Source organism: Erythrolamprus reginae, chromosome 2, assembly GCF_031021105.1.
Source record: "Erythrolamprus reginae isolate rEryReg1 chromosome 2, rEryReg1.hap1, whole genome shotgun sequence".
In the NCBI taxonomy this organism is placed as follows: domain Eukaryota; kingdom Metazoa; phylum Chordata; class Lepidosauria; order Squamata; family Dipsadidae; genus Erythrolamprus; species Erythrolamprus reginae.
The window spans coordinates 191,595,351-191,623,207 of NC_091951.1; the positions used below are offsets into that span (position 1 = coordinate 191,595,351).

At 40.5% G+C, this 27,857-nt stretch overlaps 1 protein-coding gene across 21 annotated transcripts in view; it reads left to right on the forward strand.

Moving 5' to 3' along the window:
* The window catches only part of R3HDM2 (R3H domain containing 2), a 246,597-nt gene that overhangs the window by 23,665 nt on the left and 195,075 nt on the right, over positions 1-27,857 (forward strand). For 2 of the 21 annotated variants that reach the window (XM_070740944.1, XM_070740960.1), the window contains exon 2: positions 836-939. The exons of 16 other annotated variants lie outside the window; for them this stretch is intronic. The gene's annotated coding sequence lies outside the window, so the exon portion shown is untranslated. Of the gene's footprint in view, positions 1-835; positions 940-27,857 lie in introns of those variants that run through there. 3 more of the 21 variants (XM_070740945.1, XM_070740947.1, XM_070740948.1) reach the window with 3 other exon arrangements.

Genomic DNA, 27,857 nt, shown 5'->3' on the forward strand with positions numbered 1-27,857 from the left:
ACAGAATGACATTGAAATAAAAATTAGCAACAAAGAAATTGAACCAGGGCTTTACAGTAAACCCTCATTTTTCGCAGGAATGCGTTCCAAGACCACCCGTGAAAAATGAATTTCCGTGAAGTAGAGGAAATATATTTTTTGATGTATATAATGAGTATTTGGACTTTTAAAACCCACCCTTTGTATTAAACAGTCATTCTAGAATGTTTCTCAGCTGGAACTACATGTGATATCCTACTAGTTTCTTTAATAGAGTACAGTGGTACTGTAGAATAATTTTATGAATTTTTAATGGATTTAATGAATTTAAGCCCCCTCTGAAAACCCGTGAAGTAGCGAATCTGCAAAAGATGAACCACGAAGTAGCGAGGGATTACTGTATTTTGCTTGGGTCCAAAATTGACTGAACAGAATACAGTATACTGAACCAAAACTAAATGCATGTTATCATTTGGTTATAAAAATTGGCCAGTAAAATGGCAGATGGAAGAATACTAGATTTTTTTCAAACTATGGATTTGGACAACATTAGACAACAATTTTAGACAGCAGATTAACATTAAGGCGTTTTGGTTAATATTTTTGTATAGAAATTGTTTTGAGTGCCTGCCCTATTGAATTGGGACAAGGATGAAAAATCCCAAATTTCTGAGAGTGAGAATAACTTTTGTAGGAAATGGCACTCAAATTACATTACAAGTATGCATTAGGATTTGGACAAAAACATGGATCGAACTATTGAATACAGATTTATTTCTATTTCTAAAAGAAATGGGTGGTGGCTATTGAAATAATAGTAATGATTTTTTCATCATTTAATTTGTTTACATTTTAGAGTACAGTACAGCTTCCCTAGGACATGGACAAGTTATGAAAAATCGTATGAAAACATTTCCTTAACTACAGTGCACATACAAATAGTATCATCTGCATCAGTAGGTAATATGTGTTTTTTAGAAGTAGAATATGTTTCTGAAATCAACTGCTCCCCCCCCCCCTTTTCTATGTTGGAAAAAGGAAATCTTGATTGAACCCTGTTTTATGGGTGGCCATATAAATTTAATAAACAAATACTTGTCTGAAACACAGGCTGGTTGCCACATTGTATTAATGAATAATTGTATGATTTATAAAGTTATTTGAATTAAACTGCCATTTTCAGAGTGCATTAGTGTATATTAATTTCGGATTGGAGAGTTGTAAAGCGTTAACAGTTGGGAGCCAGCCAAATGGCCATGCTCTTGTTTTCCTGGTTGATAATTGGGGTGTTCGCAGCTACGATTTGAAGCCACTCATAATTTATATGTCACAGGTAAGCAATCTGAAATAGCTGTACTATTCTGTGCTAATTATCTAGATCAGTGGTTCTCAACCTTTCTAATGCCGCGACCCCTTAATACAGTTCCTCATCTTGTGACCCCCAACTATAAGTTTAGCGCCAATTCTTCCAACAGATCTTTAAGCTGATTGGCAAGAGGTCAGAGGGACACCCCCCTGTAAACACCTGATTGGTTGGATTGTAAAAATATGTTCCGAGATGTCAGAATAGAAGCTTTAATTGCTAACACCATTGGAAATTTGTCTTTTCCCTTGGTCTTAGGCGACCCCTGTGAAATGGTCATTCGACCCCCAAAGGTGTCCCGACCCCAAGGTTGTGAACCACTGATCTAGATACTGATACATTTAATAAAACTGGAATATTTATTAAAGTATACAAATCTGATTGCTAAAACAGTATCATTGCTTATCTTTGAGGAAGTCTCAACAAGGTGTTTGTTTGGTTTTTTTAAAAAAATACACAAATGCTAACTGCTCAGTATTCTTCTATGACTTCACTGGTCAGTTGTTTTCTTGCTATCTGGTAATTGCAGTGTAGACCGTATTTTGATGAATAGTCACTAGCAAAGTGTGATATATAAAGTGCAGTATAAGCACAATTGTGATAGCGGGGGATTTTTGAAAAATTGCAGCCATTGTCCTGGGAGAGCGATGCTATACTTTGGAACAAAAATCCCTGACAAACTTTATGGAAAGGTCAAAACGGGCATGCAGGAGAAAGGAATAGTAAGGATAATTAATGAGAAACCATCTTCCAGTGATAAGCCTTAAGATATGCAATTGAACCTGGTAGAAGAGGTCTTGCTAACCTTACTGATTCTCTCGTTGGGTGCTGTCCTTCATTGCTACCCTCCACCCTCATTTAAACAGATGTTTCTAGCTTCAGTTGGAATACCACCACCAGTTGTGCTACTATATTTAGAGTTGTATCAGTATTTCCATGATAAAGACACTGTTTTTCAAAGCACGAGCCACAATTCATCTTGAAAACCGCTTTTAGTTAGAAAGGCAAGCAAACTTTTGCTTGAGCACCAACATCTTTGTGATTTCAAAACATTAAATGTATTTCTTTATCAAAGATTGAGATTGTTGTACAAAATTGCGTTAGAGGCGCCAGCATATTGCACGCATTTACTATAAGGATGAAACAATTACTTGTACAAGTAGAGTGTACCTTGGCTTACAACAGTTCATTTAGTGACCAAAATTACAAGGGCACTGAAAAAAGTGGCTGACAACTTTTTCTCAGACTTACAACCATTGCAGTATCTCCAAGATCATACGATCAAAAATAAGATGCTTGGCAACTGGTTCATATTTATGACCAGTGCTGTGTCCCAAGGCCCATGTGACACTTTTTGTGACCTTCTGATAAGCAATGTCAATTGGGTAGCCAGATTCACTTAAGAACCAGGTTAGTAACATAGCAACTGCACTTCACAGCCGCGGCAAGAAAAGGTCATAGAATGGGGCAAAGGCCACTTAACAAATGTCTCACTTAAGAAATGTTTGGCTCAACGGTGGTTGTAAGTCAAAAACTACCTGTATTAAGATATTTTAATTGCCTGCCTGTGATGGCCTATTGAGATTATTTGCAGTTAGCATGTTATAATTCTGACAACATGCAGCAATCAGAGTTTACTGAACTCCATATTTGAAAAGATGGGGTCCTAACTACCTCCCCCAACAATTTCAAATGCTGTGGCTGCGTGACAGTGGCCCTACTTAGCACAACAAACAGTGGGAAGCATGTGGAACAGTATAAATGGGCAAGTTGGTTTTTTATAAATTGCCTAAAAAACTCTTGTCATATAGCTGAAGATGAGATTGGTGTGATTTTGAGACTGGCTTAGCTTTGCCTTAGAATAGGAGTCTCGAACTCAAAATCACCATGAATGCTGCATGAAATTTTGTTCGGCAGCACAGGGGCCGTAATACTGAAGCCTTTTTAAACTTCAGTCTAAAATAAATCTTTAGTACAGTAAGTAAGAAACAAAGGAAAAGAAAAAGAAGGGGGAAAACCCCATAACACTACAATATCTTAAGTAAGCCACCCATTCATTTAAATATTGTCTCTTGACAAATACTCAAATTTAGAAAGCAATTTAAAGATACTAAACAATGCATGTTTCCTGACTATGTGAACCAAATGAACGGAAAATTCATTCAGGTGAAATTGGAAAATATAAAACAAGGGAAGTTTACCACCCTTTGTTATGTCTTTCTGCCTTTGAATTTCCATTGTTCTGTTGTTCCTTGTTAATTTTAAGCAAGGGAGAGAGTTTCTTTATTTCTGAGGGACGTATTTTTTCCCTGAGGAAAAACATACAGGGCCTCAGTTAATGACCACTAGTTCAGTCATTGAGGACATTGAATAGTCAGATGATGGTGATCCAGGCATTCGGTGGCCAGCTTGCGAATTCAACGTCACAGCATCCTATGCTCACACCACAGCCTTTTGCAGGTTTCTTTTCTGGCTTTTGACAAACAAAGTCCATGAAGAAACTGGCAGGAGGTCGCAGAGCAAATCGTGACATCTTTGCTTGTGATTCACTTAACTGCAACACTTGTACTGCAGGAATTATCTTTTAAGTAGCGTTTACATCACTTAATAATGGTATTTCTGGCCTCAATTGACTTCACAAGCCGAGGGCTATTTGTCCTTTATTTCCAAACATGACTTTTGCATCTGTTGATATCCCAATAATTTTTACCTGCTTTTCTGGGGGAAAAATGGCCATTCTGGAAGCGGTTCCCAACGAGGTTTTCTGTAGTTCAGAGCTGGGAATTAGTAGCTCTCTGGAAGTTACTGATTTCAACTCTTCTCAGTTCTAGTCAGTGTGATCAAGAGTCTGGATATCAGTAGTCTCACAAATGCTCTGGGATGAAACTAAGATTATGTGTCAAACTTTGAATGGGAACTTTGAGTCAGTATTAAGTTTGAAATATTCACTAACGTAAGAATTTTATATGGTTTCAGTTTTAGACAGGTAATGTAGATCGGATTAGAATTAAGGCAGGCATTCAAAGTAAGCTTGGTTTAATGTTGCTAACATCAAGTGTTGTATTCACCTGTTCGTTGGAATTGATGATTGGGGTCCAAGGTGCACTTTTAACTCTTTAGAAGCACATCCTTGAGCCACATTACAAATTGCTTTTCCAGCTTTCCTTAGCTTAAGATATTAAGAAATCACATGTATAAATCCTTTGTTGCAGATCAGTCTTCACTCCAATTTTTGTTTATACAGTTTATGTATTAGTTTACTTTAAGGTAATATTAAAATTAATTTTACATTGCCCACAATGAAAAGAATAAAATATTGTGCCTTAATAATAATAATAATAATAATAATAATAATAATAATAATAATAATTTATTGGATTTGTATGCCGCCCCTCTCCGTAGACTCAGGGCGGCTAACAACAATAATAAAAACAACATGTACAATCCAATAGTAAAAACAACTAAAACCCCTATTATAAAATCAAACATACACACAAACATACCATGCATAACTTGGAATGGCCTAGGGGGAAGGGCTATCTCAACTCCCCCATGCCTGGCGGTATAAATGAGTCTTGAGTAGTTTATGAAAGACAGGGAGGGTGGGGGCAGTTCTAATCTCTGGGGGGGAGTTGGTTCCAGAGGGCCACAGAGAAGGCTCTTCCCCTGGGGCCCGCCAAACGATATTGTTTAGTCGATGGGACCCGGAGAAGGCCAACTCTGTGGGACCTTATCGGCCGCTGGGATTCGTGCGGCAGTAGGCGGTTCCGGAGGTAATCTGGTACAATGCCATGTAGGGCTTTAAAGGTCATGACCAATACTTTGAATTGTGACCGGAAACTGATCGGCAGCCAATGCAACGGAGTGTTGAAGAAATGTGGGCGAATCTTGGTAGCCGCACGATGGCTTTCGCGGCCGCGTTCTGCACGATCTGAAGTTTCCGAACACTTTTCAGAGGTAGCCCCATGTAGAGAGCGTTGCAGTAATCGAACCTCGAGGTGATGAGGGCATGAGGGACTGTGAGCAATGACTCCCTGTCCAAATAGGGCCGCAACTGGTGCACCAGGCGAACCTTAAAGACTAATGACTAATAATTATGGGATAAAAGTTGATAGATGTAAAAGCATTTTTGAGAAAAAGATGAATAAATCCATGATCTTCCTCCCTCCCTCCCTCCGTCCCCTTTTTCCCTCTCTCTCTGTCTCTCTCTCTCTCACACACACACACACACAATTGGGGTAGAATAATAAACAGTGTGAATGTAACAGACAGTGATGATTACTTTCTTGACAAAGATAGCTTATAAAACAGTTGTTAAATGTGAGACACAGACATCATTGCATTGATGTAGTAATGAATATTTAGCATTATAAGAAACATCTCTGTTTAAATCTGGCAGTAGATAATTATTTTTGGCTGATGGGGATGGGCCTTACAACAATTGCCAAGATAACATGGCTGTTTATCAGTGGACAGTTTATCAGTTTATCTTTATATAAACTCTGGTTGCAGGGCGTTCTATTGTTATAGGATATATTATAATAGAATTTTGAATATCTAAATACCTCTGCCCCATCTTGTACCACACAGAATTTAAAGAGTGGTTATTTTATCTTCTTTCTCATGCTCCATATTTCCCAAAACTTAAATCTTATCTACTGTCTCTTTTATATGCACATCACTCATAGATCCCTTTGCTAAGATTATCCTTATATATTGTGCCACATATTTGGAAATGAAGATGAAATTCAAATGTAAAACTTTTCAATTGTTAGGTGGTTTGGTCATTCTTATTCTTATTGGTTATTTATTAATTGAGTTTATATCCTGCCCTTCCTCCAGAATTTTGAGGAAGTGTTCTCAATCCTCCCCCTCCCCCATCCATAACAATAACTCTCAAAATAGGCTGGACTGAGATTTAATATCATATATAGTACTTAGGCCGATCAGTTTCTGTGACTGGGAATATATTTGGGTGTTTCCAGCTCTAGCCAGGCATCTGAACAATTAGTCCACACCGTGTCTTTCTCTTTACACAGTGCACTTATTTGGAAGCTAGCTACCAGCTTTAAACCAGGTCATTGAATCTGCCTGGAAGCTTTTATGATAAAGCTGTTACATATATTCAGCTAACAATAGCCAAGCAAACTGGACTAGCAAGAAGACGTGGCTTAAGGGGAAATCGGGAATCTAACAACAGTAAGATATTAAATAAGGTTTGGCCTGACTTGTTTCACTTGACATATTGAAATTAAGTGAGAGATCTATCAATAGAGGTGCCCCCCCCTTAATTGTAGGGGTTTATTCCAGTGTAAAATCACTGTGAAAGCACCAACTGCTTTTATTTTATTTATTTATTGTTAGAGTTGGAAGGGACCATGCGGGTCATCAAGTCCAACCCCCTGCCTAAGCAGGAACCCTATAGCATCCTAGCCAAATAGCAGTCCAATTTCCTCTTAAAAATGTCCAGAGTATTGGAGTTCACAACGTTCGCTGGTAGGTTGTTCCACTGGTTAATTGTTCTGACCGTCAGGAAGTTCTTCCTTATTTCCAGGTTGAATCTCTCCTTGGTCAGCTTCCAGCCGTTGTTCCTCATCCGGCCCTCCGGTGCCCTGGAGAATAAAGTGATCCCCTCCTCTCTGTGACATCCCCTCGTATACCTGTCCGCTCTGGCCCTCCTTTTCTCTAGGCTATCCATGCCCAGTTCTCGCTGTCTCTCTTTGTAAGTCTTGGTTTCTAGACCCCTGATCATTTTGGTTGCTCTTTTCTGCACCTTCTCCAGAGTTTTTGAAGTGTGGTGACCAGATGAACTGATAGACAGGCTGAAAATAGAATGGCCAAACTTCTGAGGCAAACATTTGCTCCATGCACAGAGGAAAACAGCTTTTTGCATATCCTTGTGCACATCCTTTTTCAGATAATAATAATAATAATAATAATAATAATAATAATAATAATAATAATAATAATAATATTAATAAATAATAATAATAATAATAATAATAATAATAATAATAATAATAATAATAATACTTTATTAGGTTCATATGCTGCCCCTCTCCGAAGACTCGGGGCGGCTCACAACAACACAAACAGTGTACAAATCCATTTTTTTTTAAAAAGTACAATTTAAAACCCTTATAATAAAATAATCACACAATCCAATCAAACCATACACCAACCTTGACAATTGGGTGTGTGTGTTAATTTCCCCATGCCGGGCGGCAAAGATGAGTTTTTAATAACTTACGAAAGGCGAGGAGGGTGGGGGGCAGTCCTAATCTCTGGGGGGGAGTTGATTCCAAAGGACTGGGGCCGCCACAGAGAAGGCTCTTCGTCTGGGTCCTGCCAGACGACATTGTTTAGTCGATGGGACCTGGAGAAGGCCAACTCTGTGGGACTTAATCGGCTGCTGGGATTTGTGCGACAGAAGGCGGTCTTGGAGGTATTCTGGTCCGATGCCATGTAGGGTCATAACCAACACTTTGAATTGTGACCGGAAATTGATTGGCAGCCAGTGCAGGCCGTGGAGTGTTGATGAAACATGGGCATAACGGGGGAGGCTCATGATTGCTCTCGCGGCCGCATTCTGCACAATCTGAAGTTTCCGAACACTCTTTAAAGATTAGCCCCATGTAGAGAGCGTTGCAGTAGTCGAACCTTGAGGTGATGAGGGTATGAGTGACTGTGATCAGTGACTCCCGGTCCAAATAGGGCCGCAACTGGTGCACCAGGAGAACCTGGGCAAATATGAGACCCTAAACATTTTATTTCTGTCTGTAACCTATTCATCTCAGTTTTGAACCTATTAAAATCTATGCAGCAAGTTCTTTCTTGATGATACTGTCACATACAGAATTATTCCTATGTTCCATGTCAATTTGAGAACCTATGAATCCTTGCACCAACCTCCTTTGCTTTTAAAAAGGATAAGGTTCATCTTTTAAATTCATACAATACACATTATCATATTTTTTGTTTCATCATATGGTCGATCTCTTTCTCAAAATGAACCTTGCAGCAAATGACAGGCTCCTCCAGAACCTAGCCCAGCCATGGCTAGGAAGGCCTTTGCATACTTTTGAATTGTGTATCAGTTGTGTTCTAGGAATGGGAGGCCCTGCTCACAGTCCTTGTTGTCTCCTGTGTGGACTGCTGGAATGCTCTTTATACAAGTGCAAAATGCAATGGCAGAGTTAGGTAATTTGGCCAGGTATTCTGTGTACATATCTCTACTACTTTCTGAGATGCCTTGATTACAGATGTGCTTTCAGGTGCAACTCAAGTGTTGGTTGTTACCTTTAAAGCACTTCATAATTTAGGGTTGGATTATTTAAGGGACCTTCTCTTCTTGGTTGTCTGTTTGTTCCATCCGGTCCTGCAGGATGGCAATGCTGTGAGTCCTGCTGCCTAAAGAAGGCCTAGAACACAAGCCATTTCTCCTATAGCAGCCACCCACTGGAACCAGAGACTAGGTTGACCTCAACCCTGCTGGCCTTTTATAAGACCAGGCTCTGTGTGCAGGCTTGGGGCTCTGAGTATATAAAGGAACCCATCTCCTGGCTACCTGGATGATGGTTTATTTCTCTTGGCTGCTATCTATTTAAATGTTTGGGTATGTATTTGTTTTATTTTTATCATTCACTACACATACACACACACCCATGTATAAATTGATTGAAAATAAACTAACAAAGATAGATGGTTTTTCCTTTGAAAACAAGCTGCGTTGCTGAGCAGTATGAATGCATTGCAGGACTTGGTATTTTAATAATGATAATATATTTCCCCTGGTTAAAGGGGGGGGGGCTGCTGCTTTTAGGAAGCCATGGTTTAATGAACCCACTGCATGCTGAGGGTTGACTAATAGTGTTAGTGAGGATTGGAAGGCGAGTGTCTATATTGAAGAAATAGAACATGATGCAGTAGCAGCACTATTTGAAATCAAGAGAGTCTGCAGAATACTTTCTATCACTGTCGGTGGGAGAGAGAGTTATTTTTTATTGGGAGGGAGATTTTCAGTACCAAGGATATCAGTCAAGATCTGTCTTAACCCTGCTGTTCTGTTTAAGAAAAGTAACAAATCTTATGTTCCCGGGTCACCCTGACCCGGACCGAAAACTCTTCATTTGCAGTGCTTATGTTTGGTCTTTTTGAAAGCTTTTTTCACTTGGAAAGTAGTCTGAACATTTCTGCACACAATGATATGAAAATTGAAATGAAAAAAGTAAATCTTATTGGTTTATTTTGCGGATATAATGCACGCCCCCCCTGTTTTTGTGAAATTTTTTTCAATTTATGGATAGTTTTGCTTGCAAAATGCATTCTATTTTACTAAAGTTGGTATGGGATTGGTAGCTTGAACATTTCTGAACATAATGATATGAAAATTGAACTGGAAAAATTGATGCATATTGGTTTATTTTGTTGATGAAATGCACGCCCGCCCCCCCCCCCCGGTTTTTTTAAATAGTCTTCACTTTATGGATAGTTTTGCTAGCAAAATACATTCTATTTTACTAAAGTTGGTGTGGGATTGGTAGCTTGAACATTTCTGAACATAATGATATGAAAATTGAACTGGAAAAATTGATGCATATTGGTTTATTTTGCACATAAAGTATGCCTCAATTATTTCAATTTATATAAAAATTATGCTGTTAATTTCAAACTTACATACTTTTTTTTAGTAAAATGGATTTGTTTCATAAAATTAGTTCTCTGGCTACAATGTGGTTGATTTTCAAAAGGATATTCCAAATATTTCTAGACAAATATGTATAAACAGTGACAATAATGGCACACAGCAAGGCCGAGGGGGGGTGGCCCTTTTGTGGCAAAAATAAACCAATAAGAACCATTTTTTTCAGTTCATTTATATTTTTCTTATATTCAGAAATGTTCAATTTAGTATATCAAACCTTTTGGGGGAAAATTCCTTAGGGATTTGTAGCCTTAAAAAATAGAAATTGACACGAAATTAAAAAAGGATGGGGGGAGGGGCTTTTTGATCAAAATAAAAATATAAGTCTCAATTTTTCCAGTTCAATTTTCATATCATTATGTTCATAAATGTTCAAACTAGTTTTCCAGTTGAAAAAGTTTTCAAAAAGATCAAATTCAAGTACCTAAAAAAAATATTTTTGGTCCGGTCACATACGAACAGAAACAGATTCAAAGTTATGATTTTTTTTTGCCCAGAAAACAATTAGCCACCACCCCAAAAATATTTTTTGATGATCAGCATTGTTAAATTGAGTAAATGAATGCCTAAGATTTTAAAGAATATTTCGGATTTGGAGCATAAAAAAATAAAAAGTGAAAATGGTTGCAAGCAGCCAAGGGGGGGGGGGAGGCCTTATTTCTGATGTTAAAAAACCAATAAGAATCATTTTTTTCAGTTCCTTTATATTTTTCTTATATTCAGAAATGTTCAAGCTACCAATCCCACACCAACTTTAGTAAAATAGAATGCATTTTGCAAGCAAAACTATCCATAAATTGAAAATTTTTTCACAAAAACGGGGGGGGGCGTGCATTATATCCGCAAAATAAACCAATAAGATTTACTTTTTTCATTTCAATTTTCATATCATTGTGTGCAGAAATGTTCAGACTACTTTCCAAGTGAAAAAAGCTTTCAAAAAGACCAAACATAAGCACTGCAAATGAAGAGTTTTCGGTCCGGGTCAGGGTGACCCAGGAACATAAGATTTGTAACTTTTTTTGCCCAGCAAAAACTAAGCCCCCCACCCCCCAAAAAAAATTCTCATAGAGAGAACCCCTGAAATGATGAAACTACATGAAATTTCAAGTTTCAGATATGCAGGGAAAATTTTTTACAGGGACTCAAACTTGGCTTCGGGTCACATACGACCCGAACAGAACAGCAGGGTTTTAAAGGGAAAATTTTCAGTTGGCTTGAAAACATTCACAGATTAATAAGTTATTCATGTAATTTTCATGAGGCACAGTCAATTAGAAGCTGCAGCTGTTAGTGGAAGTGGGCATGGTACTCTTACTTTTTCTTGTGAAATAGCTTCATCGCAATGAGAAGGAGGCCATGTTCATATTATGAAAGAAAGTGAGAAATCAGCAACAAGCCTGGGATTTGTTGAGATGACTAACCTGCTTGGGGCCATGGATGGTTCCTGTTGCTTATAAGATATACCGATATTAGAACTTGCTGTTCTAAGAACTATTTAGCCTCTTCAACAAAATAGACAGGATAGGGAAGGAATTTAGCAGTCACCTAGAAAATGTATTGTTTGCCCTCAAGTACTACCAGAAGCCTTCCCCAATCTGGTGGCATTCAGATGTCCTAAACTGTAACTCTTAGGATCTGGTTGTTGTTGGGGGGTTTTTGACCAGTAGTATAGGTATTTTTTGATCCCCAGGCTCAGCAGCAGAACCAAATCTTTAGGAAGAGAAAGCCAGTAGCAAGGCTGATATCTGGGGGAATCATGTTGCAGAGCATCCTTGAAGAATGGTGGCCCATTTATGACTTGTGGACTTGAACTCCCAGAATTCCTGAGTCAGTCTAAAAGGGGCCGTGGTTCTCTACCTCTGTTGCAGAGGGTGAGCACTACAAAAGAAAAGACTTTCCTCTGAGGACCTGCCAGATGATATTTCCTAATGGGCGGGATCCAGAGCATGCCTGGATCTCACAGGATAGGTACGTATAATTGGGGAGAGACACTCCCCCAAGTAATCCAAATTTTGAGCCCAAAATTTCTATTGCTAAGCAAGACAAGTGAGTTTTGCCTCATTTTTACAGCATTCCTTGCCACAATTAAGTGAATCTCGCTTTCCCATTGACTTTACTTGTCAGAAGATCACAAAAGGGGATCATATCCTCACCTGCAACTGCCATAAATGTAAACCAGTTGCCAAACAGCCAAATTTTGATCACATGACTATGGGAATGCTGCACTGGTGATAAGTGTGAAAAAACTTCTTAAGTCCCTTTTTTTAGTGGCACTGTAACTCTGAAATGTTACTGAAGGAATAGTTGTAAGTCAAGGATTATAATTACCTGTAATGTGAAGAGAGAAAATAAGGAAAAATGATTTTGGGGGGAGCAGAGTCTATTGAGAAGGGAATTCTTAGCTAGGCAGGCCAAAATGAGCAAGAATTGAGTCCTTACATGGTCAGATTCAAAGCTTCACATAGTCTAGGTGGACTAGTGGTCTATCAACCAATCCATTTAAAAACAAACTAAAAAGTTGTTTGCAGAAGCAGGAATTCTGATCTTCCTTGTACTCCAGGAAGGACCAAAGAGCAGGTTGGGCGCCTGAAGGGCTCTCTCTCCAGTCCACATCAGTCTGGCTTACAGTTTCTTCTTTTATTAATGGAATACACACACACAAATATCACTTAAAAATTAAAGCTAAGCAAATAGCTACTTAAAAAAACATGGAGTGGTAGGATTTAATTTTTTTTACTACTGGTTCTGTGGCCATGGCTTGGTGGTCATGTGAGTGGGTGGTCATGTGAGTAGGTGATCAAGGCCAACTCAATGTCACTCCCACCCAATCACATGAACCACCCACCCACCCAGGTTTTGTGGCTCCTGGTGTTTTCTCTGGAATGGGGATTGCCAACTTGATTGGCCTCACCCTTAGGAAATTTCTCCTTAGTCCAACTCACAATAAAATAGCACTATTCCAATATTTACAAGTGAATAGAATAACAGAGTTGGAAATGACCTTGGAGGTCTTCTAGTCCAGCCCCCTGCTCAGGCAGGAATCCCTACACCACTTCAGACAAATGGTTATCCAATCTCTTTTTTAACACTTCCAATGTTGGAGCATCTGGAAGGAAAGTTGTTCCACTGATTTATTTTTGTGTCAGGAAATTTGAGGGACTCCTACAAATTGAGGGAGTCAGTCTATTTTTCAAAGCACCAAAAGTCACAGTGGATGGAAACTAACCAGAGACAGAAGCAACTTAGGACTAAGAAGAAATTTCCTAATCAACCAATGGAATAGCTTGCGTTCAGAAGTTGTGAGTGCTCCATCACTAGAGGCTCTAAAAAGAGTGAGGGAAGTATATCCCAAAAGGACAGTGCCAGGAAAAAACTGAAAAAAGCCATTTCCCCCTTTTAAAAAGTCAACCCTCAAGCAAACGCAGCAGCTGAGAGGGAAACTAAGAGCAGCTGCTCAGGCTAATTGAAAGCCTAAGCATGATGCCCAAAGCCATTAACCCTTGCAACTCTTTTATTCTATGTTCTAAATTGGGTGCTTCACAGCAGAAGCAGCACGGCTGGCATGATCACACATGCATTAAATTCATGTATGATCAAGCTGCATCATTGCCCCTCCTGCATCTTTCCCCCAACTCCCCAGGAAGAAACAAGAAGAAGCCAACACTGCAGCAGCTATAAAAGGTCTTGAGAAACTCCAGGGAGTATCAGCTGATCACAGAAGTGTTACTTAATACTCTTTATAATGAAAATGTTTGTAATCTTGTCCTTCCAGAAGGGAAGAGATGAATCCCTTTCCTAGATGGGTGATTGATGGGTTACCCTGCTCTAATCCTGTCAGTTTCTGTTGTTTATTGACTTGATTTAGTGTGTATGGCTGCTTTCCAGCTGCAATTGTTAAGTGGAGCTATTAACTGAAGGTAAAGAGAGAGAAAGTAACTTACTAGAGAGATTTGCAAACTTCCCTCTTGATTTCTCCATTGACTTTGCTTGTTGGAAGCCAGCAGAGAAAATCAAGGTGTGTGGAGGGTTTGGGAGGCATGTAGAGTGATCCTGGGGACTGGGGAGGGCAAAAACTTTAGCTTGTTTGTTTACCTCTTCAAAATCTTGGTGCTCCTTATATTCAAGTACATTTTATAGTCCGAAAAATACAGCAATTAAGCTTTATTTAGAAATGTCTAGTTCAGTGATGGCAAATCTATGGCACAGGTGGCATGTGGAGCCATATCTGCTGGCATGCAAGCCGTTGCCCTAGCTCAGCTACAATGTGCATGTGTGTGCTGGCCAGCTGATTTTTGGCTTGCACAGAGACTCTGGGAGGGCATTTTTGGCTTCCAGAGAGCCTCTGGGGGGATGGGGGAAGGCGTTTTTACCCTCCCCTGGTTCCAAGGAAGCCTTTGGAGGCTGGGGAGGCCGAAGCAGGAGCCTACTGGCCCCACCAGAAATTGGTAAATAGACCATTTCCAGCCTCCAGGGGGCCTCCCGGAGAGTAGGGGAAGCTGCTTTCGCCCTTCCCAGGTATTGAATTATGGGTGTGGGCACTAATGCCTGCACGATAGTGTACGCGCATGCTCTTTCGGCACCCAAGGAAAAAAAGATTCACCATCACTGGTCTAGTTAAACACCATGGCTTAATACTAAGCACAGCTTACCATAATTTAAGTTGGGGCGGTATGTCAACTTCCATTCCAAATAAAGCTGGGATTTTGAGCATAATAATTAATAACACTATTCTATAAGCAACAATGTATCCCTATCACAGCAACATTTTTCTTTTTCTGGTTGAATAATTTAAAATCACCCAGAAATTAGCTGCCTGGCAACGTACAAGTGCAGATATTAAAATGACTTCCGTGCCTTCTGACTGTTTCCATTACCTTGCTAAATTTAGATCAAGTAAAGCTTAGGAGCTGAGATCCTCTAGCATTTTAACAGAAGTCAAGAAAGATAATACTGTATCTAGTCTACATAATCACTGGAGAATAACGTAGCCATTTTACTACATTAAGACACACAATTCATGAAGTTCTCCATGCAACATTCATATTGAACTGATTTGATATATACAGTATCACCTTCTTAAATAAATCTTGTGTATCTTCTGGATTTTGCTCTTTAGTTCCTGCCCTCCCATATTACCCACATTGGCTGGGAATTTTAGTTCAACATCATTTAGAGGACTGCAGAATTGATATTAACATAGAAATGCTTCTTAAATACATAAATCAAAGGAGGGACTATTCTTTTTAATAATATTAAAGTTGCCTCTCAGGTTTAAAAATGAATTTTTAACCATCCAATAACACCTGGTTAAAGTCTTTCTGAAAGTTTTCACATGTTTATTTGCATATATTTAATATATTTTGGGGGTTACGAAGCCCCAGATATTTATTATAAGCAATAGAAATCATGAAATTGATCTCTTTATATAACCGATGTATTACAGTTTATAATTTATACACTGGTAATGCAGTATCCTTAATATCTAAAGATCAGTGCAAAACCTCTTCAAAGCATCGGTTTACCTCTCATTGCTTAGGTACCAAAACCTTCCTTTGAGGGTTGTTGAACTCTGATTCTCATTGGGAGTTCTTTTGCCTGAAACATTTAGAATGTTACTCAAGCTACTGAATTATTAAGAAGCAGCCTCTGTTCTGCAGAACGTTTGCAGTGATGGTTCAGAAATTTACTTACGATGCTTTTGCAATTTGAAGTAGGAAGACTGTTAGATTGATTCCTGATCTGTTAAGCAGTGGATGAAATGATTGGAGCAAAAACGGTGGGCACATTTTAATAAATCTTTGTTGATATGCAATGCTTTCTTCTGAATGATCAAAATATTAATTGGTAGCAGGTTGGTAATCTCCAGAACAGTCTGATACAGAGAATCAGTTTGAAGCTAAGAAATTCGGTCTTAGGTAATATGTTGGTAAGATTTAAGCTGGAAAATTCATAGCTACATTGCTGAATGCTTGTGAGTTTTGTAAGTCCAGGTAGCGCTCAACATGATCTTAACTGAGCCTAGAATTATGGTCATAAGATGGTTAAGCAGGCATCACCACCAGACAAAACCATTTCTGATCTTACCACCTTTTCCCAGTGGTCATTGTTTACTTTTATTCAATTCCATAGTTGCCCAACTCAACCAAGTGACTTTGGGCTGCTATAGAAATTGAATAAAATAGAAATTGAGTAAACCAAGTGAACCACTGTGATCGTTAAATGAATGCCATGGTCCTTAAATGACCATGTCAATTCTTAAGCAAATCCATTGCCTGCAATGGGGTTTGTTGTGGTTGTTGTTGCTGGAAACTGGAAATAAATGCCGTTTCCAGCAAAACAAAAAAACAACCTGTACATTGTGATTATGTGACCACAGGATGCTGCAAATAGTCACGAATAAGAGTCAGTTGCTGAGTGTGGAAAATGCAATCACATAACTATGGCAGGTGAGTGAATGGGGGGCATCAGAACGTCAAAGCTGGGTTATAAATGGCCTAAGAGATTTGTCATAACTTCGAACAGTCGCTAAGTAACTGGCTATAAGTCAAGGCCTAGTTGTATTCTTTATCACGCATTGCTGTGATCTGTAGTATATCTGTCTTATTTATGTATAAAGTCATTCTGGTTAAGCAAACAGGCCCTAAAACGGAACACATAGATTAGTGATGGCGAACCCTTTTTTGAGCTTGGATGCCAAAAGGGTGCACGTGTGTGCATGCCCACGCCCATAATGCAATGCCCTGCGCATGTACACAACCCCCCCCCACATGTATGCACACAGGCTTCACTGAAGCCTCTGGATTTCCAGTAGGCCTGTAGGGCTGTTTTTCGCTCTCCCAGGGGTTCAGGAAAGTCTCCTGTAGCCTGGGGATGGCTTAAAATGGCCCAACAGGCCAATTGGAAGTTTGGAAATGAAAAGAAGTGGAGCTGCCCTACTAACTTAGCTTCACATAATTGCAACCAGGCAAAGCTTTGATTGTCTTTATCGAACTATTTGAACAGCTAGTCATTTTGTTAGAAAAGTCTGAGTTTTATACATAATTATAACTGGTGGCATATCATTCAGCAGTAGTTACTTCAATCAGACGTTCCCCGAACCTGTTGATCACTCATGCATATTAGAAACATAGAAACATAGAAGACTGACGGCAGAAAAAGACCTCATGGTCCATCTAGTCTGCCCTTATACTATTTCCTGTATTTTATCTTAGGATGGATCTATGTTTATCCCAGGCATGTTTAAATTCAGTTACTGTGGATTTACCAACCACGTCTGCTGGAAGTTTGTTCCAAGGATTTACTACTCTTTCAGTGAAATAATAATTCCTCATGTTGCTTTTGATCTTTCCCCCAACTAACTTCAGATTGTGTCCCCTTGTTCTTGTGTTCACTTTCCTATTAAAAACACTTCCCTCCTGGACCTTATTTAAGCCTTTGACATATTTAAATGTTTCGATCATGTCCCCCCTTTTCCTTCTGTCCTCCAGACTATACAGATTGAGTTCATTAAGTCTTTCCTGATACGTTTTATGCTTAAGACCTTTCACCATTCTTGTAGCCTGTCTTTGGACCCGTTCAATTTTGTCAATATCTTTTTGTAGGTGAGGTCTCCAGAACTGAACACAGTACTCCAAATGTGGTCTCACCAGTGCTCTATATAAGGGGATCACAATCTCCTATTGAATGGAAATTTGCTATATCCCTTTTTGGAAGTTGCTCCAGCTCATTATTATTTTTGAGCCATCTAGCTTCAAGTCAATTAGGGCCTTGAGCCAGCCATTCTATAACACGGGGTTTTTAAAAACCCATTTTATTATAGATTTTCTTGTGTGTTTAAGATCATCATCATATTGCATGACTCATGTTCATTTCAGCTTCCGATTATGGATGGGCGCCCTGACATTCTCCGGTAGGATTTGTTGGTACAATTCAAAATCTATTGTTCCCTCAGTGATGCTGAGCTGACTCACCTCAGAACAGCCCCGAATCATGATACTTCCTCCACTATGCTTAATAGCTTATAATAAAATTCTTTTTTTTAATGGAATGCATTATTTAATTTTCTCTGAATATAGCATGTCTCATTAATGACAAAATGTTCCACCTTTGTCTCAACTTTCCGCAGAGCATTATTCCAATCACCTGCTGGATCCTTTAGGTTTCTTTCCAACCTTGAGACAGATGGTAATGTAAGTTTTGGAGAGTGGAGATTTTCCTTTAGCTTTCTCCTGTGTGCTACTTGGAGAGTCCAAGCATGGGTAAACTCTTTGTCTGCTTGCCAGGGACTGAGTGAGAAATATTCGGCCATGCCTTTTCCTTGGCTCCACTGAGGCCAGTTGCTTCACTCAGTTGAGGCTAGAGAAATGCAAATTGAGCCGGGGTGGCGCAGCAGGTAGAGTGCTGTACTGCAGGCCACTGAAGCTGACTGTAGATCTGTAGGTCAGCGGTTCAAATCTCATCACCGGCTCAAGGTTGACTCAGCCTTCCATCCTTCCGAGGTGGGTAAAATGAGGGCCCGGATTGTGGGGGCAATATGCTGGCTCTGTTAAGAAGTGCTGTTGGTAACATGTTGTAAGCCGCCCTGAGTCTAAGGAGAAGGGCGGCATAAAAATCGAATAAATAAAATAATAATAAATAAACTTTATTTCTCCTCCTAATTCATAGGCAAGCATTCAAAAATATCACAGCTGGACTCTCCTTTATTCTCGGAGCACAAGTTTTAATCTTACTGGCAATAATTGGGAGCGAGTGAACACAGGGGGCAAGTTCCGCGCGGCCCAGCGGTTTGAATTTGATTTTGCTGTTGTGGGGAGGATTGCTGGCAGGAACCTCCACTTATTTCTTTTTGCAGACTGCATCAGCTATAGGAATCCTTGTCTGGGGATCCAGTAAGGATCCGTTTCGGTGGTGAACGATCAGCTGAGAGTCGGAGTTCCTGCTCATGTGTGTGATAGGCCTCAGCAGTATTGAGTAGAGCTCGTTAGCCAGTTTGCTGGCAGAGCTGCCTCCTTCGCATAGCAACAGATCCACGAGTCATTGTCCAGGGTTCTGGCAAGGCTCGCAGTTTGAGGAAGCCATAGGAATCAGCTGGGAGGCGGAGATCGCAAAAATTACGGCTTGCAGGCAAATAGCTTGGGCGTGGAGAGAGATCACTCCTTGAGTGAGCGCCATTTTGAGACATATGATTCCCAGACCGTGGTGAGTGGATGCTGCGTGGAGTCGTTCCCCCGGGTGCTATTTTGTGCTGGGTTGCTGTTAGGAATGCTTGCACATCTATGCTGGAGCTCCGGCCAGCTGGTGTTCACTTGCACTGGAGCGCTGGCCACCCGAAGACCAGGTGTGCAAAGATAGGTGCCGGAAACCAGAACAACAGCTGCCTACCGCATGTGTGCCCACATCTCTGGCAGGTGTGCCATAGGTTCGCCAACACAGTTTTAGTTGTTTAGTTCAGTGTTTCCCAACCCTGGCAACTTGAAGATATTTGGACTTCAACTCCCAGAATTCCCCAGCCAGCGAATGCTGGCTGGGGAATTCTGGGAGTTGAAGTCCAGATATCTTCAAGTTGCCAAGGTTGGGAAACACTGGTTTAGTTAATCAGAATTTTTAATATGTGATTGAGACTTAGCTAAACTACATATATTGTAGATCATGAAGCTGCAATATTACTGATAGTTTTAAAAGGTTCTTAAACTTTTCTCTTAAAGAAGTGCTGTTTTACCTTTTTTTTTAAAAAATGGGGTTTTAAAACTTTTTAAAAAACTGTTAAATTACCGTATTTTTTGGAGTATAAGAGATGGAGTATAAGAGATGGAGACCTCACCTACAAAAAGATATTGACAAAATTGAACGGGCCCAAAGACGGGCTACAAGAATGATGGAAGTTCTTAAGCATAAAACTTATCAGGAAAGAAAAAACTCAATCTGTATAGTCTGGAGGACAGAAGGGAAAGCGGGGACATGATCGAAACATTTAAATATGTTAAAGGGTTAAATAAGGTCCAGAAGGGAAGTATTTTTAATAGGAAAGTGAACACAAGAACAAGGGGAGTTAGTTCTTGGGGAAAGTTAGTTGGGGGAAAGATCAAAAGCAACATGAGAAAATATTATTTTACTGTAAGAGTAGTAGATGCGGCATACAAATCCAAATAATAAATAATAAATAAATAAATAAATAAGGTTCAGGAGGGAAGTGTTTTTAATAGGAAAGTGAACACAAGAACAAGGGGACACAGTCTGAAGTTAGTTGGGAGAAAGATCAAAAGCAACATGAGAAAATATTATTTTACCGAAAGAGTAGTAGATCCTTGGAACAAACTTCTAGCAGACGTGGTTGGTAAATCCACAATAACTGAATTTAAACATGCCTGGGATAAACATATATCCATCCTAAGATAAAATACAAAATATAGTATAAGGGCAGACTAGATGGACCACGAGGTCTTTTTCTGCCGTCAGTCTTCTATGTTTCTATAAGATGCACCTTTTTCCTCCCTAGAAGAAGCTGATGATTTGGGTGCATCTTATACTCTGAATGTAGCTTTTCCCCCCAGCCCTAATTAGCTACTAGCAATCTTCCCAGCTCTTACCTTGCAGACTCTTTCATTGTTTCTCTCTGCGAAGAATGTTTTCCAAGCCTTAAGTCTTTGCAGGGTTTTTTTCATTGCTCTAACTTTTTCCGAATAAGTTTCCTTCCAGCCCTAACCAGGTGCTAAAAGTGTTCCCAACTCTTACCGGCTTGCAAACTCTTTCATTGCTGCTGTCTGCAAAGAAGAATGCATTCCAAGCCCTAGATCTTTGCAGGGTTTTTTCCACTGCTCTACTTTCCCCAATGTTTCTTTCCAGGTGCTAATGATTCTCCCAGTTCTTACTGGCTTCAAGCTCTTTCATTGTTACTCTCTCAGAATAAAGTTTTTTTAAGTCCTAACCAGGGGATAAAATAATGTGCTGAAACTGACCAGACTAAGGATGCTAGCCAGATGAATACCTGGTAAGCAGATCCCCCCCCCCCTATTTTTCTCCCCCCAAACTAAGGTGCGGCATACAGTGCGGCATACAGTGTTCCCAGATTGAACATTTAATTTAATATGAATCCTTCTGGATATTTGTCTACTAATCAGTTGAAGTATCTGCTGTCACAGAGTTAGATAGATAGATTTCCTAGAATTTTTTTCCCTCAATATTGAAGCAAGTAACCTAATGTTCTGTTTTTATATATTACCTCTTAGGACTGCTTTGGTACAAAGTAATTCCAGGTTGGTACTAGCACTTGCAAGGAGTATGTACAGTACAGATTCCTTCAATATCACTTAATTTGAACTAATATGATCTCTGAATTCTTGCTAGAGGAGTACCGTACTTTTTAGAGTTAAAGTTGCACTCCCCCCCAAAAGGGGGTGAAAACGTTGGTGCATCTTATACACCAAATACAAGCCTTTTTGGCCTCCTGAAACCCCGCCTCACACATCCCGTTTTTGCGAAAAACAGGCTCATTTTTCGCAAAAATGGTGTACGCAGTGGGTTTGGGAGGCCTGCAAGTGCTCTTGGGGGCTGGGAGGGCAAAAACGCAATGCGTGGGGGGTTTGGAAGGTGAGAAACAGGCCCATTTTTTGCAAATATGGCATTTTTGCCCTCAGAAGCACTCTGCAGACCTCTCAAATCCTCTGCGCACCCGCTTTTGTGAAAAACAGACCCCATTTTTCCCCTCCCACCCCTCCTGCATCAATTTTTTTGCCTTCCCCAGCCCCCAGGAGTACTCTGCAGGCCTCCAACCCCCCCTGTGCATCCCGTTTTGGGAAAAATAAGCTGTTTTTTTTGCAAAAACGGGATGTGCAGAGGATTTGCGAGGCCTGCAGAGTGCCCCTGGGGGGCTGGAGAAGGCAGGACCTTCTTTTTTTCTTGTTTACCTTTTCGAAATCTTGGTGCGTCTTCTACTCTGGTGTGTCTTATAGTCCGAATAATATGGTACTTTGGGCAGCAATAAATTGCTCTGAGATTTTTCAGAAGCCATCTTTTTAAAATGGCTTTAGAATTTGCATTTGCAAGTTATCTTCTTTTCACTATTCCACTGGCTGTTTAAAGATAAGAGTGGTGGGGGAATCCTTACTTTTTAAACTTGTTTGCAGTTGGGAAATCTGCTGTCTTTTAAAATCACCCCCCTGTACTTTTTGTCAAACGATTAGGTTGTTCCTTAAACCATATTGTGGATGGAATAGGGTCCCTTTAGGTCAGTGATGGCAAACCTTTTTTTCCTTGGGTGCCAAAAGAGCATTAGACAAGACGGAGTGGCTGTGGGTCTTACCTCCCAAGGACAATTCCATCTGTCTGTCCATTACCCTAGAGGGAGAATCACTGGCCCCCTCAGAGAAGGTTCGCAACTTGGGCGTCCTCCTCGATCCACAGCTCACATTAGAGAAACATCTTTCAGCTGTGGCGAAGGGGGTGTTCGCCCAGGTTCGCCTTATGCACCAGTTGTGGCCCTATTTGGACCGGGAGTCACTGCTCACAGTCACTCATGCCCTCATCACCTCGAGGCTCGACTACTGTAATGCTCTCTACATGGGGCTACCTTTGAAAAGTGTTCTGAAACTTCAGATCGTGCAGAATGCAGATGCGAGAGCTATCATGGGCTTTCCTAAATATGCCGATGTCACACCAACACTCCGCAGTCTGCATTGGTTGCCGATCAGTTTCCGGTCACAATTCAAAGTGTTGGTTATGACCTATAAAGCCCTTCATGGCACCGGACCAGATTATCTCAGGGACCGCCTTCTGCTGCACGAATCCCAGCGACCAGTCAGGTGCCACAGAGTGGGTCTTCTCCGGTTTGTGTTTTGCCCTCCCCATGCTCCAAAGGCTTCCCTGGAGCCAGGGGAGAGTGAAAACGCCCTCCCATCTTCCCAGAGGCTCTCTGGACGCCAAAAATGCTCTCCCAGAACCTCTGTGTGAGCCAAAAATCAGCTGGCCGGCACATACGTATACATTGGAGCTGAGCTAAGGCAGCGTTTCCCAACTGGTGTGCGGCCGCGAGACATGGCCAGGTATGCCGCCAAGCTCCAGCTGGGCGGGGCGCTGCCGGTACTTCCGTCCTGGGGCTCCCGCTCGCAGCTGTCCCCCGGCTCCTGCTCGATGCCGCGGTTTTCGGCGCTCTCCTGCTGGGCCCCAAAGAAGGAAGGCAGGAAGAAGGAGAGCTCCATTCTTCGCGCCTTTTTCCCGCCTTCCTTCTTTGGGGCCCAGCAGGAGAGCGCCGAAAACCGCGGCATCGAGCAGGAGCCGGTTGACAGCTGCGAGCAGGAGCCCCAGGACGGAAGTACCGGCAGCACCCCGCCCAGCTGGAGCTTCTCTGGCGTCGACGGCAAGTGTCCTTTGTGGCCCGGCGGGAGGGCACTGGCGATGGGAGTGGGGGGGGGGGTGGCCGCAGCGGCCGCAGGCAGTCGCAGGGAGATGGCGGCGGCGAGAGGGAGCGCTCTCTCTCTCTCTCCCTCAGCTGACTGCAAGCGGGAGCCCTGACGGTGGCGGTTGGACGTGCTGCTGGACGTCGTACATGCTGGCGCTGCGGGCCTGGCATATACGGTGTCCAGCAGCACGTCCAGCTGCCGCCGTCAGGGCTCCCGCTTGCAGTCAGCTGAGAGAGAGAGAGAAAGAAAGAAAGAGAGACATATAAGAGAGGCAGAGAGAGAGAGAAAGAGACATAGCAAGAGAGGCAGAGAAAGAGAGACAGAGCAAGAAAGAGAGGCAGAGAAAGAGAGATAGAGAAAGAGAGAGAAAGAGAGACATAGCAAGAGAGGCAGAGAGAGAGAAAAAGAAAGAGAGACATAGCAAGAGGAAAAGAGAGACTTAGCAAGAGAGGCACAAAGAGAGAGAGAAAGAGAAAGAAAGAGAGACATAGCAAGAGAGACAGAGAGAGAGAAAGAGAGAGAAAGAAAGAAAGAGAGATAGCAAGAGAGGCAAAGAGAAAGAAAGAGACATATAGCAAGACAGTGAAAGAGAGAGAGAGAGCAAGAGAGAGAAAAGCAAGAAAGAGATAGCAAGAGAGACAGAGAGAGAGAGAGAGCAAGGGAGAGAGAAAGACATAGAGGAAGGGAAGGAGGGAGAGAGAAAGAGAGCAAAAAAGAGAGGAAGAAAGAAAGAAAGAGGGATGGAGAGAGAGAAAGAAGGGAAGGAAGGAAAAGAGAGAAAGAGGGAGAAATAGAGCGAAAGGGAGGAAGAGAGAGGGTTTTTTTGTCCAAACTTTTCTTTAGCCCGCCCCCCGCCCCCACCCTTCAGTGTTCCCCAGGATTTTGAAAATATGAATAATGTGCCGCGGCTCAAAAAAGGTTGGGAAACACTGAGCTAAGGCAATGGCTTGTGTGCCAGCAGATATGGCTCCGCGTGTCACCTGTGGCACCCGTGTCATAGGTTTGTCCTCACTGCTTTAGGTTGTCTCCCTCAGTTTGTATGCAAAATGGGGGTGAGGGCAGTAGCCCAATCTCCCCTCCCCTCACTTTGAGGATTAGAGATGCATCAGATAAATAAGTGGGTTTGTTACTTCATAGCCGCGTCTCTGTCAGAACACTGAGATTTCCTTCTGTGCCTTTTTTTAGTGTGGCTCAGGTGGATGTATCCCTTCAGATATTGCCCAGCTTTCATTTTGCATTGTGGGTGTGTTTTGTGTGCACAGCACAGCCTATGAGTCATTTATGACTACCATTAATTTCCTTTCCAGTCAGTGTGGGCACAAGCAGCCCACTTGCTTTGTCAGCCTTTAAAAAAAAAAAAAGTTAAAGTTTTAATGTTGGTTTGACGTGCTCTTTTGAAAAGGCTGGGTTCCCCCCCACCTCTGATGTTACTTTCCACAGAAATTATTTAATTGGAAGCATCTTCTTTTCTTTCTTTACCACTGACATTTTTATTTCACTAACTCCAGTCCTTGAAATGGGAGGGGCGGGGGAGAGGAATAAAAGCCTGTTGTGCAGCAGAAAACTTAAAATATACCACTGCAATTCAACACCTTGCAATTGAAATGTAACTATGGACCTCTGCTGTGGTCTTTGAACCAACATCAGTAGCATGTATTTTTTAATATATTTTTCAATGCCAAAAATGAGCAAGATTTCGTTTCCTGTTCAGCAAAATTCTTAATTTTATCCAGCAGTTTTTACATCAGCCTTGGAATTATTCTTCAGTTGTCATAGAGATGGTGTGTGTATGTATACTGTATAACTATTTTTAATGCATGTATTCTTCCCGCACCACTGTGAGGTGGAACATTTATTTCTTTCATCACTGTCCTACAGAAGCAGTATAAATTGAGATGTTCTAACTTCCCAATATATAAATAAAATGGCCAGAAACATCAATCCTATTTTTTATACCCATATATAATGAGACAATAGGCTTAAATGACGAAGATTGTTCTACAGTTATTGTTCTGTCGGGCTCTCTGGTAGAATCCTCCCAAAAATTCACAGGTAGAAATTTCAGACACACACGTTTGAAAATTCAAAACAATGTTCTTTATAATGAAAATTCACTTAAACTAAGCCCTTTTTGGTATAGCAAAGAGCACTTGTCTCCAAACAAACTGGTAATTTGTACAAGTCCCTTATCAGTTCTGTGATACTTAGCTTGCAGCTGTGAGGCAATTCACAGTCCTTCTTCTTTCACAAAGTGAAACACACTTTGCTCTGGTTTAGTTTCAAAGCGGGGAAAAATCAGCACACTAAAGGTCCAAGTCAGTAAAGCAATCACGAAACACAACGATCAGATAATCCTCCACAATGGCCAAACCCACAGGCTGCTCTTTATAGCAGCCTCACTAATTACCACAGCCCCACCCAACCACAGGTGGCCTCATTTTCTTTGATAATAATCTCTCAGTTGTTGTTGCCTCGCTCTCCGCATACGTGGCTGTATCGCTCTCCGCATGCGTGGCTGTATCATTAACTCTTGTTCTGAATCCAAGGAGGAGCTAGATAATTGCTCTCCTTCTGAGCTGTCTGCCACACTCTCCTCCTCCCTGTCACTCATGTCTTCTTGGTCAGAGGAGCCTTCATCAGCAGATTCCATGGGGGAGGGGAACAGGCCTGAAGCATGTGGATGTCTCCCCCACATCCACAGTCCTTGGGGCAGGAGCTGGGCCAGAGCTAAGCACAACAAGTTATATGACAAAGGAGTTAAATTTCATATTTAGGATATTAATTTGAGAAGCTTAGATGTGGACATATTCAAACCTGGCAGGAAATGGTGTTGATTGTCTCTAGATCATTCTAGGAATAGAATGTAAGTTCTCATGAACTTTGCTTACTTCTAGAAAATGGAATCAGGAGAGCAAGAGTATATTTACAGCACTCTTCAGTTTCATTAAGAGGGGCATTACTTGGTTTCAGAATAGAAATAATTTTGTATCAAGAATTATGCACTGATAGGGGTGAAAAAAGAAACATGCATATTATATAGCAAACACACACCAAATTTGTCTTCTTATTTCCAAGCAAATGCTTGAAGTTTTTCAACATTTGTAAAATACTATCTAAATGATGTGTGATACATTAGAGACAATATGATGAAAGAATTTAGATAAAAGAAATATTTTGGAGCAGCCTTGTCTTAATTGAATGTCCTTCAGGTGTAATATAATATAATGATTTAGGTTATTTTAAATCACTATAAGGACAAGATACAAGTTTTAAAAATGATTCATGAAACCATCTGGCACTGCCTCCCCCCTTTTTTCTTATAGGACATTTTTACATAATTTTGGAATCAATATTACTGATTTGGGACATAGCTAAGGCAGTTGTTGAACCATGTGTATATTAGTCATGGAAAATCTGTCACAGAAAAATATTAGCTTATTGTATAGCAAACTCGTATGTAAGTTCAGTTTATTAATGATTTGATATCTTTGCCCTTACCAATCAAAGGCTTAATGCGAGCAATACATTACAGTTCCTATAATGCATATTGATTGATTGTGGCATATTATCATGATTGACTGAAATAGGAATATTATCTATTCTTAGATTAGCTCACAATTAAACTCCAGTTTAGTCATTTGTGGCTCTTTTTAAGCTTTGCCTTAGGTTTCCAAGATATGCCTATATTATTTTGCTGATTGAGTAGTAATAATTTGTCACAGCTAGAGAGAGAAAAAAAAATTAAAACATATTTAATTTTATAATTTGTTTTTTTGCACTAGGACATTGGGAGATCTTAGTTTCCTTTCTTGTCATATTCAGCACAATGCTGACAATTTTTCTAATACCTGAAATATAATTTTTATCACTTGCAGTCTACACTGCAAATAATTCTACCAAACCATCCACAGTTTTGCACTATTGTTAGGATATATTTATATGTTTGACAATGTTTTTCCCCAAGAGAACAGAAGAATGTAACAGACTTTGCTTACAGATATAAATTCAAATTCTGTTCATCTATTTATATGAACAACGCCTTTGAAAAAAAAAAGATATTTTTCCAAAATAACCACAATTATGCATCTTGCCTAGATATAGAAACTGCAACAACAATTTGCTTGCTTGTTGCTATTTCCTTTTGTCTGTGATAGTTTTTGTGCTGCTACAGGGAGTTGAATTGCCCCATTTTATATCCAGGAATGTTATATGCTATCAAAACTATCAAAGTATCCCCATTAACACATTAGGAATAAAAGCATATTTTAAATTATGTACATGTGTTGATCTGTACAATTTTAATCCTGGATTTCAGTTTACATGAAATCAAACTAAAATCATTTTAAGCATGTCTTTTGCCATCCATCTTTATAGAAACATAGAAGTCTGACGGCAGAAAAAGACCTCATGGTCC